General features: G+C 40.7%; 1 protein-coding gene across 6 annotated transcripts in view; it reads right to left on the bottom strand.

Moving 5' to 3' along the window:
* LOC108898509 (Scm polycomb group protein homolog 1) overlaps window positions 1-15069 on the bottom strand; it is a 132044-nt gene that overhangs the window by 38455 nt on the left and 78520 nt on the right. The window lies entirely within an intron of this gene.

Here is a 15069-nt window from a genome sequence, read left to right as displayed (position 1 = left end):
AATAAAGGACCTGAACTTTGATTGTGTTTGAGTTCTGCATTTGGAGTCCTGTCCTGCCGTGTGCTTGATATCATCATCAATCCTCTCTGCTGGGAATTACATTTATACACCAAAAGCATTCTGCAAAGTACAGTTTGAGGGACTGCATTCAAATCACAGGGAGGTGATCAGGTTTGATTGTGGGAGTACAGACTGCGGCACTGCAGGTCACCAAACACCAGGGTTCACATCCTGAAGATGATCTCTCCCTGACCTTAACTAAGTGCTTTGAGTGCCTTAAAATAACCATAACACATGTTAATCATGGTTTAGTATCTATATACAGACACTGTACTGGGAAATAATCTATTGTAGAAGAGGCAGAGATACCAGCTTTTTCTCTGGCAATAGTCTCAATAGATCATGATGCAATGTGGCCAAATTACATGTTGTGTTAGAGTGGGAGCATGACTAGTTTTTTTCTTGATTGCTCTTTCTTTCTTACTGCTATTTGTCTTTCATCTGTATAATCCAGAGCTGAATGCAACAGCTTAGTCCATTTCATTATAAAAGATTGTAGTGCAGCAATTTAGGAAGAGAAGGTAATCTTCACCTGCAGTGGATTTAGATGAGGAAGACTAAAACCTTATTTTCCACCTTAAAAATGTCGAATTGGTTATTATGTCTTGTAAGAAACACATCAGCTGTCATCTATGATTTAAAATTATGCCAAATTTAATTCGGAATCATTCTCAACCACATATGCATAAGTGAATATTCATGTTTATTAAGCTTGTTTAGGCCGCCTGAATCCTATGTGATTGTAAATGTTACCAGATTCAGTATACTATCTGCTATCCTTAGTAAGTATTCATATTTGCAGCTACCAGTAAACTGATGCTACTTCTTTCTCTCTCTCAGTCTGTAATTAATGTTCTTCGGGGGATGTGTAAATATAGTTGCTCAGTCTTTTAGCCAATTACACAGAACAAAGACGGCCGATGTCAGCAGAATGCTCAGCGCTCTGGGAGCTCCCAGCACAACCAGGACTGACCTTCAGGCTTTCACTTCTTTGCCGCTCCTTATCAGCACGCATTACTTTGTTATTGTCATCCAGACTCACTGCAGTCTTCCAAGGACAGTTTGGGGTTTGAATCATGCCAGAACTAAACTTTAATTTTAAAGTTTTTCATGCATAATTAGCTTGCCAAACAAAGTCTGTGTTGTTGAACTATCACATCAACTTATTTGTATGTCTTTCTGCTACTTTTTGTATGGCAGTCTGTCCCATTCTCGTGAATGTGATACCTCAGGAACGTCTTGAAGGAATTTCCTCAAATTTGGCACAAATGTTGACTTTGACTCAAGGATGAACTGATTAGATTTTGGTGGTCAAGGGTCAAAGGTCAAGGTCACCTGCAAAAACACTTTTCTGGCCATTATTTAACACCATAACTCAGGAACAGAAGGGGAGATTAGCGCCATATTTGACATTTGACATCCAAGTTTTAGAATTTTTAATTTCTTTGCAGCAACATCCATATTTGAAGCATACAGTTTTAATGGCCAAGTATTTGAACACATCACTGCATATACAGTATTATCATGGGTCTGGACAGTTATGGATGAAAACTGCAACTTGACCGGTTGGCATACAAGCGCGAGGCGACAATTCTAGTTTAAATATTACAAGTGTACTTCATGAAGATATACTGTTCACAAAACATTATCACAATATTTCATTCAATGTGACTGCACCTCACTTTTTGTCAGAATATCTTATTTGAAAATAGAAAATGAAAAAAAAAAAACAGCCACCTCATTGATAGAACACAAGAAGTAAGTCACATCATATACTGTACATAAAACGTCTGCTCTTGATATGTAGTTCACGCTCAAACAGGACTGTGTAAACTAGCCATCCATCACCACCCTGAAATTTGCATATCTGTACTGATCCTAGTCAGTAAATGGGAAAGACACTCATTTTTGGTTCTCAGACAACAATGTTGCTGGGGATCTTGGGTTCATACTTAGCATGTCCCAGCTTGGTCATCATTGCCAGCCCCCACTGGATTTGATTTCAGCAAACATGCTGGGATACTGCACTGACTGCTAGGTCTTATAAGAGAGGAGATGAGGGTAGCTACTGATCTTAGAGCTACAGCCATTTGTGATGACTTGTGTTTGTCTTTTCCTAATGAAAATAACTAGCAGTTAACTGCCTCACAGGGCCATTTCTCCACCAGCCTAAAAATGATAACAGACACTAAGCTCTCACAGAAAAGCTATCGCTGCTTCCATGTAGGTCAAGTGGGTGAGAAAGAGGAGTAATCTACCTGTTTCTCTGCACAGTGTACCTTCACTGGCTCAATTGTATAGTGTGCCTCCTCAGCTCAGCAGTCTGCAAAAGTGGCAGCCACCTCTCTACTGTCCATCTGTATCCTCATTATGTTCCAAATATACATACTTTGGAGCTAACAAGCAGAAACATGCACTGGCCCTAATCTTCCATTGGTTAGGAGAATGGATTGTCTTGAGTCTATTGTTGTGTTAATTGAGATAGCAACTGTTTTAGTGACGAGCCCTAGGAGCCAATCAGTGAACTTCTAATACAATAAATGAGCAGGAGCCACCTTCATCAGGCTAGCTTCATGGTCTCTCAGAACAAGTTTGTAAGACGTGCTGTCATAGAGAGGTGGGCGGGTGTGATATTATTCAAAAAGCTGGCCAATCATGGTGGGATGTGGGTGTGAATGGTTTAAGAGTTTTACAGAAATGGTCGATCACAGACCCAACACCCCCATCTTGACCTGACTTTGGAAAAGTTTGCAGCAAGGGGGTCGTTGAAGCTATCTGACCATCCGACAATAGCCAGGTTCTAACCACTGGGCTTACACATTCGCAATATGACTCTTGAAATACATCAAGCATAAGGATGGAAAATGGAGAAGTGGACTGTGCTGCAGGAATTTCTATAAAAAAATTACACTTCTAAATCAAGCCGATCACACTACTGTGGTTCATGGAAATTGCCAGACACCTATCGAGTCTTCAGAGATGAGTGTTTGTCACATTACTTTAATGGGGTGTTTTATTGGAGGTATGTTTGTTCACATGATGTGAATAATGCAATTTGATTTGCATTAAAGGGAATAGCCCTACTATTGCAGTATATGCAATTTTGTTACAGAATCCAGACACAACAATCATTAGATTATTTCTCACAGAACTGGTTATTATGTGTAACTATATTACAGTTCAACGTCTAGAGTTGTTTCTTATTCTCAAACAATGACGCTGACTTCCTAATATATAACAATTCCAACAACAATTAATGACAAATGTTTCATTAAGAATATATTCCATGTTATACCTCACAATCCAGGATATGTGAGTAGCACTGGATAACCAAGTATCAGCTCCAGGAAGAGCTTCCAGGAAGAAAAGGACATTGTATTGAAAAAGGAAAAGGACAAGACCCTCTCTTCTCCCTGTCAGTGCTTCACTCTGCATTGATCCATTTCCAATTTACCTCCATGACTAAAGATGATCTTACCACAATGACAAAGAGTCAATGAGCGCTGGAATGGCCTCTCTCCACAGGACCATTAAAAACAGTGCTTTGACCTGTGATGAAAAATCAGACAAGGCACCCGGAGGTGTGGCTCATTGCCTACAGGATGTCTGAAAAAAGGGGCATCGTTGTGTGGGAGGACTGATCCTTGTTTCTGAGCTTAAGAAAACAAAAGGATTCATACTTGCTGCAGTATACACAGGGACTGTGACTCTTCCAGCACCGATGGGACAGCACTGGGGGAAGGGAGCATTGGTGGCCTTGTTTAATTAGATTTAGTCTTGCTTGCATCCAACCTGGGAGTAGAGGGGTGGGCTGGGGGAGTCAGCCGTGCTGTGCGAACAAAGTGGACATTCATCAGTGTTGCCAATCACACCGGACGTGATTAAGTTACACACCCTGTGGCCGCAGCGCTGGGGTTAGCGTTACACTGGTCGCCAAGGCAAACATAAGCACGCTGCACTCACGGGCTCAAAGGTCAGAAGGCACTGGACTCTGTTTTTACATGAATACCCAAACAGGTCACATTAACATCTATGTACTACACCCACGGTAAATTATCATTTAAGTGTCACAACCACGTCTATGTTAAAAGGTGAAACCAGAAGAAGGAGGAGCTCTGTGATGACATACTGTTATCTGTGACATTAAACATTTTTCAGCTCATAAGCTGTGAAAATGTACTGTCACTGAATTTCCAAGCAACCTATTTCTCCTACTATAATAGCAGTTACAGAAAATATATCACATGGATTGATATACATGGGAAGGAAAATGTTCTCTCTTCATGTATCTATTTCTAAAGAAATGCTGAAGACACTTAGCTGACACTTTGTCATTATTATTCCTTTAGCTGTAATAATAATTATTACTATTATTATTATTATTACTATTATTACTACTACTATTTACACTTTGACTTAGTCTGTGTATCTGCAATGTTGTCTTTCTCCTACCCCATTCCCCCACCCCCCTCTCTTTCTGTCTAAACCCAACCGGTCGAGGCAGATGGCCGCCCACCTTGAGTCCGGTTCTGCTCGAGGTTTCTGCCTCTTAAAAGGAAGTTTTTCCTTGCCACAGTCGCCTAGTGCTTGCTCATGGTGGGATCTGTTGGGTTTTTCTCTGTAAATCTTATAAGATAAAGAGTACGGTCTAGACCTGCTCTATATGTACAGCGTCTCGAGATAACTTCTGTTGTGAATTGGCGCTATATAAATAAAATTTGACTTGACTTGACTTGACTTAGGGTGAACAAATGCTGAATTAAAACCGCTTCACATTTATATAGTGTGTTAAATACTCTCATCAGATGGGAATTTTTCACACAATGTTTTCTATATGTTTTTTTGAAATCATTTGTTTTCATATGGGCAGAGTCACTGTGGATGTGATGATGTAAGCATGTGCTGAATTCCAGTCAAGCAGAGTTGCATCAGTTGAGTTTAATTGCTTTCAGCATGAACTGTTTGGATCCCTTCCACTGAAATCATCTTTGCATCATTTGAATGGGAGGGCTGGCACTGTCTGACACTCTGTGTGCAGTACTGCTAGCTCACTTAGTTTGACTCAAATCTTGACATCTGCTGAAATAGAACAGCTTAAATGGTAAAATGACTCTAACTTACCAGTAATCAAGCATTAGGGTAGGACTGAAATGAGACTGATAAGAGGTGACTTGACAGGATTTTTATGATATGCTGGCTACTTTTGACAGATATCTTGAGGGATTTTGAGAGGCCAAACCCAGACCAAATGGTCTTCTCTTCCAGTTGTATCAAGAGTAAACAGGAAGCATGTGGCATGTTATAAGAGGGGGGAAGGGAGGCACAAGCTTTGAAGGAAAGCACAAATTAGAAGAAAGAAAGAAAGAAAGAAAGAAAGAAAGAAGAGTTTTATGCTCATAAGTATCAGCATCAGTATGTAGTGTAGCATTTTGTTTGATATAATACTTTAACACAGAAAAAAACAATAAGACTGAGGTGGAAAAGGTGACAGACAAAACAAAACTCTATGGCCACAAAGCATTTTGTGACAGACAGCTTTTGACTTTCCTGTGTGTTTTAAAAATAGTACTCCAAAGAGGAAGAGAGAAACATGATGTGCAACATTTTGTTGCTGATCTGTCTGACACATGACACTGAAACAGCAGCTCATTTTGAGCAGCGCAACACACTGTGAACCTTCTGGGGATCAATAGTGAGGATAATTGAAAAGACAAGTTAACTAACCTCTGTCTGTTTCTTCTATCAGTGCTAGTTGCAGTGTCACAGACCTGCCTGGTATCTGTATGCAACTTGTTGGCTGGGACTTAATTGATCAACAGCACACATTATGCAAAAAACCTAAGGAACCCAGGCTGCCTGCTTCTCATCACTTGGCACAGATACACCATGTAAATTTCATGACCACAGCATGTTACCGCTGCCAATTCTTCGCTTTGAGTCGGATTCACTGGGACACCCACAAAAGCCTAGGGCATTCATCTTTTATAATGCTGTTTTTGTCTCTATTTGACGGTCTCAATGAAAGATTTAGGGAGATGCTTAATCCTACAGGTCTAGTCAGGTAGATGGATGCTGCTACTGCTGCTGTTCTGGTGATGAGACCCGCAGTGGAGGGATGGAGGGAGGCAGGGTGCAGACTGACAAGCAGACAGACAACCATGGCTGCTAATATAGCAGAGAGGGAGGTGCTGATGGCCTGTTGCCAAGGTGACACAGGCCAGCCGGGTTCTGTCTCATTTGCAGATGCAAACGAGACCTCGCAGCTCCCACCGACGCTTGCTAAGCCTCCTCTGGAGACACAAACTGCACCCCCCCCTCCCTGGAGAACAGCTCCTGCATACACCTGAGCTGAGAAGAGAGGGGATGCGCAACTATTTATTTGCTTTTCACGTTTGCTTGTGATGTGCCTCCTTTGTGCCCCGTCTGTCTTTGCTCCTTTGGGAAAGACGGATTGCTTATAGTTTCTAAGTGTCCAACAACCCCCACATTGACATCTTCCCTCCTTGTCTCCTCTCCTATTCCATTGATTCCCTGTGTTGAATTGGCCTTTTCAGAGAGGGGGGCTGATAGCGGCGTGCGCTGTTGAATAACAACCCTCAGCCGACACAGCACTCCACCCCAGCGACAACAAAAAGGCAGACTCCTTTGTTTGGCTGGAGGTAAACAGCTGGGAACAGATGATGCTGGCCGAGCTGATTTACGTGGCCACAGCTACCGTGGTGACAAGGTTTTGTTGTGATAGGGACAAACAGATGAGGGGAGAGGGAGAGAGGGAGAGGAGAAAGGCATGAGAAGTCAAGTTAAAAAAAAAATAAAATAAAATTTGGAGAGCGGTTTGGGCATTTGTTTGTGTTTGCGTGGGTTTGAAATCACCTCTAGAGAGTCACTGAACACACCTGAGAAAAAAACAGTGTCTAACAATAGAGATATCTGTGTGATGTCACACAGGTTCGAGAATAAACATCCAAACTGCAGCAAACTACAAGAAAAACCACACCAAAGAAAAAAACAATAGGAAAGAAAACACACCAACCCAATTTGTGTGTTGTGTTTTTCTCCTTTCAACAAACACAAATACATTCTGTCTTGAATTCTAATAACCAACAACCGGTCAACAGAGCATAATTATTGTATGCTGTGTTGTGATAATTTGGAGGTACAGAACACAAAACAACAGTAATGAAAATGCCATTAACAAGTGTGGCCGACTCGCACTTATGAGAAACACCACATATGCCGCGGCGGACCAAATCCTGAATGGTTAAATGGTCATGAATAATTAGGGCATTCTCTCACTGAGCAGATGTCTCTTTCTGCCAAACGCTGCTTCTCACAAGAATGAACGGCCAGTCAAGATAAGCCTGGTGGAGAAACAGAGTGGGGGTCTCACTGCATAGAAGAGGAGAAGGGAAGAAGATTGGATGCTATGGCCTGTAATACAATATACCATGTGTGCACAATCACACACACACACAGACACACACATGCATATATAATGCAAAGTCTCACAGTATGAACACAAGTGCTGATCAATGCTTCAAGCCTCCTGACCCTCCCCCAAAACACATGAGCACACTGCACATTATTTACAAGCATTCCCACTTGAAGCCCCTGAAGTCTGGAGAGACTACAGCAAAAAGGACCCACTCAGCTACACAGTCAGTGTCAGCGGACCCGTCACCTTGCCCTTCAAATATTGATAAGGCAATCACCATCTCGCCAGTACACAGGGGGTACATTTTCCTCCTTTTACTGAGCTCCAAACATGGTTGCGTAGAAGATTGCACCTCTTTCTGTAATACTTGTTGTCAAGTACAAAGATACCTCAGATTACTCATTGGCTTCATTTGTTTCCTCCCATGTTAAGCTGTTGCATCACACTGTTAAAGATGTGTGGTCGTCCAAGAGAGGGGAGTAGTTTCATCCATATCAGGAAACTGACATGGAAATTAAGTGAAATAGAGTGGAAGAGTACAATTAATGAAGCTGAGTGAAGGTTTAGTCAGGGAGATTTCATAATGCTTACTTTCTCACTTTTGTTTTTCCCCTTCCTTAGCCATATTGTATTTTGTCAAGTCCTCTGTTAACCAACTTGTTTCTGATTGTTTTTTTCTCTCTAGACTGCTGTTAGTTGTCATTGTCGCATAGTGCTCAACTGATGCAACTCACCACAACCCCTCCACCTCCAGTGTTAATTGGAACCAGTCCCAGAGTTTGAACCAGGTCCAGTCCAATGAGCTTCTACAGGAATCATACTCTAGGTGATATCTATCTAGTTCTTCAGGCAAAAGCTAAAGAGCATTGTAGTATTGAGCATTGAACTTGGCTTATTTGTGCTTTTGCTGAAAGTGAGATGAAAAAATCAACACCAATCACATGTATGTAGACTAAGCATCCACACAACCAGCATCTGTTAATGTTAGCTTAACATAAAGACTAAAATCAGGGGGAAATAGCTAGCCTGAGGTAAAACTGCTTTCCACCAGTCCCTCTAAAACTCATTAATTAACATATAATACTTCACTTGTTTAATCTGTACAAAAAGCCACAGTAAAAAAAAAGACAATTTATGGCAAGAGAGCAAATCATTGCATTTCCCAAAATGCTGAAGTTTCCTTTAATATTCTTTAGTGTTCAGCAGCAGCATTGTCTGCACTCCACTGGGGAATATTATGTGGCTTCATGGGGTTATATCACCCCATGAAGAGGGTTTATCACTAAGGCCTAATATATCTCCCCAGCTTTTACTATATTGTGCAGTGTATAACTCGTAAATTTCATTAATAACTGTCTAAGCATTTCTCAATTAGTCTCCGCTTGTTGAAGTGGACAACAGCTCTCAGATCTGTCCTCAGTGACCAGCTGCATTTTAGCAGTCACGGACCAGTGGTTTTATCATGTATAAATGCATTAACAGAATCCAAAGGTCATGTCATGCCAGGCAGAATGAAGTGTATTCAGTGGTCCGACACACAGATTCAACTTGACTGTTGTAAATCTGTAGACAGTTACAAGTGTCAACAGCCAGAAATATGACTGTGATGGCCAGCGACAGTGGTTCATGTGTAGGTGTCTTGCCATCAAGCACTCATACAAATTCACAGAGAGTTATGTATTCAACCTCACACCAGTAAAGGTCAGCTAAGGAAAACAAGAGGCATCGATATATAGATTTTTCTGTTTGGAATCAAATCAAGGCAAGGGGGACTGAAACTGTGGGATCTGAAGCAGAGGAAACAATAATTGGTTGTTATTAGGTGGATTAAATTACAGAGATGTAGATTCTACACGATCAATGACTAACAAACAATTTAGCACTTGAAGTGTATTGATTGTACACAGCTTCCTATACATGCAGTGGGGAATTTGAAAAGCCTTAATGGCTCCAGGTATGGCTGCATTATGACAGGGAACAAAGAAGTGAGTCAGAAGGAGACACTGACAAAGACTCTGCTCTGCTGTGAAGAGATGTTTTTCTCTTGTATTGAACTAAGATGAACCAAGGAAGCTGCTCTTAACTGTAGCTCTCCTACTGCCTCATTGCTGCAAAAATATCTTATAGAAACTGAATCATCTGCCTGTTTTGGAGATGAAATTGTCTGACAGTGAAAAACTTACTGAGAAAGACATTCCTGTTTGTCATAGTAGAATTGTCGTGACTAGATAAAGGAAAAGTGCTTTGCAGTTACAGACTTCATTTTGTTTTCTGTCAAATGCTGCGTTCCTGCCATCCTCTATTGAGTATAGAGACTGTCACTTTATCAGTCACATGAAGCTTGATGTCTGAACAAGAGAATAATAACTTATGGGTAGCCTGTAAATCTAGACAAGTATGACTGACTGTGTGTTGCCTTTGTCATCCTATGAATTTGTTCATGACTCATATGCATTGCAAGTCAAACAGTCATGTGCTAACGCCTTGATAACTTGTGGCAGGTTTGTCAGCCTAGCTGGAAGAGAATATAAGTCCATCAAAGCCCATCAAATAGGCAGTGATATTTGTGTGCATATGTGTGTGAGGAAGTGTGTGTCCTGATCACCGCATTGCCAGGAAATCCCCACAGGAGGCAGCTTGTGGCACCTCATCCCATTTCAGTGATAATGCCATCATTGTCCCTTTGGTAAGGGATGGAAATGAGCTATGCTCTGGTCTTATGGGTGACTTGCTGCCATAGTCAAATAAGGATGTCTTTGTCCAGCCTGGATCACCAAACCTATTGTTGAGTTTTTTCTTCATGTATGTATAATGATTTTGGCACAGCAGTGTGTTTATGAGACATTAAAAGAGAACAGCAGCATTGTAGCAGTATTTTTTTCACAGCTCTACACTGCAAAACCTTTCAAAAGTATTTGAAATCTCTCTAACACATCAACAGCACTGTTTGGTTTGTGTAGGTGTTTCAGTTCCTCACGGCAAAATGGCACATCACAACAGGGTGATCACAGTTTTTTCACAAGGAAGTGGAGTTACTAAAGCTGACTTAGGAATGGCTTCTACTTGTATTCTTCCTCTTGGCAGAAATGGCAAAGTGACCTCGTGTCATCATTTTTGAATAAACTTCACACCTCCCAAAATGCACTGGGAGGTGTGAAGTCATTTCATCTTCTGCTGAAAATTTGCGCTGAGCCAGCTGGAACAAAAACTAAAACCGGAAAACTGTCTAGTGGAAAGTCTTTGCTAGCCAGTGATTGACTGCTGCCCATTCTGATTTAGCAAACATTCGCTTTCAGTTATGTCTCCATAACAAGAAGTGAGGGTTTTTTTTTGTTTTTACCTTCCCAAAGAATTAGATTGAGGATAATGAAGAATCAAATCAAACTGAATCATAACATTTTTTAATCAAACTTTCACTGCAGGTATGGTTGAAATAAGAGGGTTTTTTTTAGTTAAGGTATCAGTATACGTGTTGCATGGCCAAACAGCATCTGAAACCCCCTCACCCCACACTTTTCTGATGTCAGAGTTTGGGGGCGTGTTGGACCATGTTTGAGAATTTTTGTAACTTTCCTAAATTGTGAAACTGCAATTACAAGCAATTAGCTAAGGCTGTCTTCCAAAAAAAAACAACTGTGTCTTTCATTTCAGCAAGCACCCCATAACAACATTCGTTTACACTGAAGAGCAAGCCCCTCCAGCAGCCGTATTAATTATGACGGGAGCAAAAGAGGACGTAAGAGGATGTTATTTTAGAGCAACAACGTCCGCATGGGGAAATGGTCAAGGTGGACGGATGGGTCAACAAAACATCTGACTTTAACAGAGGAGATGGTTCTTTGTTTCCTGTTTCCAGATGATGGTTGGCATTGTTGTTTTTAAGGCATGACCGTGATTGTCCTCTAGCCCTAAGCAAGTGTTTATTTTTGCAACCATGGCAGCGAAGGGTCCCTTAACCTTAACAAAGTACAGTAGTAATTTTAACCCAAACCACATTGTTTCCCTGACCTTAACAAACTACTTATTTTGATGCAAACCATGATCTTTCCCTGAATTTAACCAAGTCAGTTTTGTTGTAAACCTGAACAAATAGTGGTGACATGTCATAAAATGGGTTACTGACGACATGGATCAGCCAGGTGTGCAGATGTTAAAAAGTAAGCAAAAAAAGTCTGTTTTCGTTCTCCACAAAACTACTTCTGTCACCTCTCCTGTGCAACACCATGAATGCCTTTGAGGAGAGACTGTCCAAAAGACTGCACCCTCATCCCCATTTTGTATGATTTATTACATCAAGACTGCAAAGACATGCAAAACCGAGGGAGAAATCAGTGTGAGGCAGGAGTGAGTGTGCCCATTTAGAAGGGGTATAAACACTTTTGCCTCTAACGTGGTCCAACAATACAAAGTGAAAAATCGCTTGTTCCGAGCATACTGACACATTAATGTGAGCAGAGATTCATTCTTCCAGATCAGTTAAGGCATTCCAACTAGCTGGGAGTCACAAGCAGAGTGAATGAGCATGCATTCTCATTAGTTTCCCAAAGTTAACGTGGCTATTAACGTCTGACGAAGGACTTGGCCAAACCACATGAATAGCTGAGTTTTTACCTTTGTTAAACTGTAAGACATCTACTGAATCTCTTATATAGGACTTTGAAATCATAGAGACATACTGCAGGGGTTCAAAATAGTTTTGCTGCATATAAATAGAAACTATGATTTCTGATCACTTGACTGTCCAAAACGCAAACTTTCCCATATGACACTAAAGAACTATAAACAGTGTGTATTAACCATGATCCCATGATCGTCCACCATTGACAAACAAATCAGCAGGTGGCTGCTATGAATTGGAGTTGTGATACTGAAAATGATTTTAAAAAGAAAAAGTCAATGATCCATATTATGGTGAATTCTACTATTGACTTTCATTTTCCATGTAAATTGGTTGCCTGTTGTTTTTCCACTGAGGGGGAAGCTGACAATGATACACACACAACCACAGAATTATACAAAACCTTGTAATTCATTATAAGCCCTGTCATGTTTCAACATTAGCAAAAGTGAAATTGACTAATTGGTTCCTTTTTTATTCAACAACCTCAGCTCTACTTGGAACTCAGTTTTCCACGTACGATGAGTCACAGCCTGTCGTAATCTTTACAGCTGCAACATCAGAAAATACCTCCCTCTGTTCGTACAACAGAAACACTGCTAGTGGATAATGTGAAATAAATACACGTGAATTTGTTGTTGGAAAATTATTCTTATTCTCAAGTAGGTTCTGTAAGTCTGCATCCCACACCCCACACTGGCAAGGCCATATTTGGACACTAGCAGGTGGTCCTCAATTGTCTGTCAAAGTGCGGTAAAGGTTGATAATAAATTCAGTGGTTAGCACACTTGAACTCAAGTTGACAGCACTTTACACTAGAAACCTACACACGAGAAGTGTTGTCAAACAGCACTGCAAAGAGATGTCTGTGAGCTCATTCAGCTTGAGGTCAATTCACATAATAACAATCTACAACGAAAATGGAAATCGTGTTTTTACAGTGATATAATAGAGGAGACAGTCTGTGTTTTGTTGTCCCTGTTTGCACAGTTTAAGTTCAGTTGCTTCTGATAACTACAGCAGATTGACTGTCTTATGATTGATCTTATAAAGGAGCAGAGCAAAGAGCAATGCAAGTAAAAAATAAACCTGACAAACAAAAAGTACTGATGAATAGCAGGTGATGTTACAGTGGGGATATACAAAATGTAAGGAGTTACATTCAACACAACGTCTTTGTAGATTCACTAAGGAGTGCCAAATGTTTTCAGCTGCTCAGCCCTCATCAGGGTGTTGATAAATGCATTCCCATTTCAAAGCAGTGACTAAACAAGTTAATCGTGTGCCTACAATCAATTGATTAGCACTCCGGTATAGAACAAGACAATTTAGAATGAAAATGCTAAAGTTCAGCGCAGCGGGGAATGTAAAATGCTGTAATAAAAAATGAGCCCAGCCACCAAACATGTGGTGTGAGATGTTATTTTGGTCATAAACCAGCCATTCGTCCTGTGCAAACGTGCCAGTTAAAATTTATTTGGGAGTGTACTGCTGCAGTAACTCTGCCATAATCAGAGACTAACAACCACCCTTTGCTAACCATGTACATCATACTTTGGGGGTGAATGTGAATGTGTCCATAAAATGTCTTGTTGTCTATGTTTTATGTACATGTCTTCAATGACACAAATCCTATACTGTCACTACCCAATAAGTGGCACACAAACCTGAAAGCTGTTTATCCTGCGACAGTGATAGCTCCTTTTGAACAAATGCAAAATAAAAGCATAATGGACTTTATACTGTGAGAAGAACGCTGTGAGGAATGTTTTTAACAGTGTTCACTTGTACTTGTTCCATCCCCATGCTGTTTTCTCCCCTGACTAAACACCATGCAGTAGGGTGGAGGTCAAGACAGAGGCAGCAGATAAGAGGGACAGAGGAGAAGAGGGAGGACGAAGGAGGGAGAGGAGGGCGTACTCCCTGACCGCAGAGCACAATGTCTTATCTTGTCCTCTGTCCTCCCTGTCGTTATCTCCTGCACATGGACGTGCAGACTGTACACAGCTGTTCTCTGCCAGCAGAAACTGAAATAAGAATGTACTGTTTTATACTATACAAATGTGTTGCATCAGTTACATCCATCCTACTCAAACAGCCAGAGTTTGTAAAATAAGTCACATAGATGTAAAACTACATAACGGCAACAAATATTCGGGCGGGCAGTTGAACTTAAGTAAAAATCAAGATGTCACAGCGGATCCAAATCTCACTCCCAAAATGCAAAATGTGGGATTTAACCAACAGCAGTGTGCTTTATTTTAAAAGTCCGATCTAATTGTACAGAGCAAATTCTTAGGATTCTAAAGGTCAAAAGAAAATAGTATTTCAGCCAAAATAGATATAAATATTTTGTAAAATATAAATGTTTTAAGAGTAACAAAGACTTGCAGCTTTAGTGCCCAATCACGCATGGCATCTGGAAACTATCCATATGGAATAGGTGGCACTAGAAGATTGGTGACACAGTGAATAGATCTCTGTTGCTAACTGGACAATAAATCCGGGCAAAACTTAGTCCCACATAATAATATTTAGTATATAGCTGATGATGTACCCCTTACCACCTTGGAAAGAGCAAACTAATCAGTTTGCGGCTTAGTATGTTAGAGCAGATAAATACAAAGTTTAATCAATTCTTTAAACGTGTTTTTGTAGAGGTGGTGGAAAAAAAGAAACCACCCTCCAAACATTTTAGATACAGAGTATTGCCCTTATTAGAACCCTGAGCACACTATTAGGGCATGTGGTGAAATCCAAAGTCAGACAGGTCTGCTGTGCCTATGGTTGGTCAGCTATGAATGGACATCTGGGGGCGAGATTAAGCAAATGGTCCATTCGCGGAAATGTGTTTGTCAACTCGCAACTGACTGTCAACTCTTCTCTGGAGTGGCATATACTCCAGACAGAGCAGTGATACATAAAACATAGGACATAGCTTAATATGATAACTTCA

The sequence above is a fragment of the Lates calcarifer genome, linkage group LG15, assembly GCF_001640805.2.
Source record: "Lates calcarifer isolate ASB-BC8 linkage group LG15, TLL_Latcal_v3, whole genome shotgun sequence".
NCBI classification, from domain to species: Eukaryota; Metazoa; Chordata; class Actinopteri; family Centropomidae; genus Lates; species Lates calcarifer.
The sequence above is the reverse complement of the archived record's forward strand: the minus strand, read 5'-3'. Positions and strand labels throughout refer to the sequence as shown.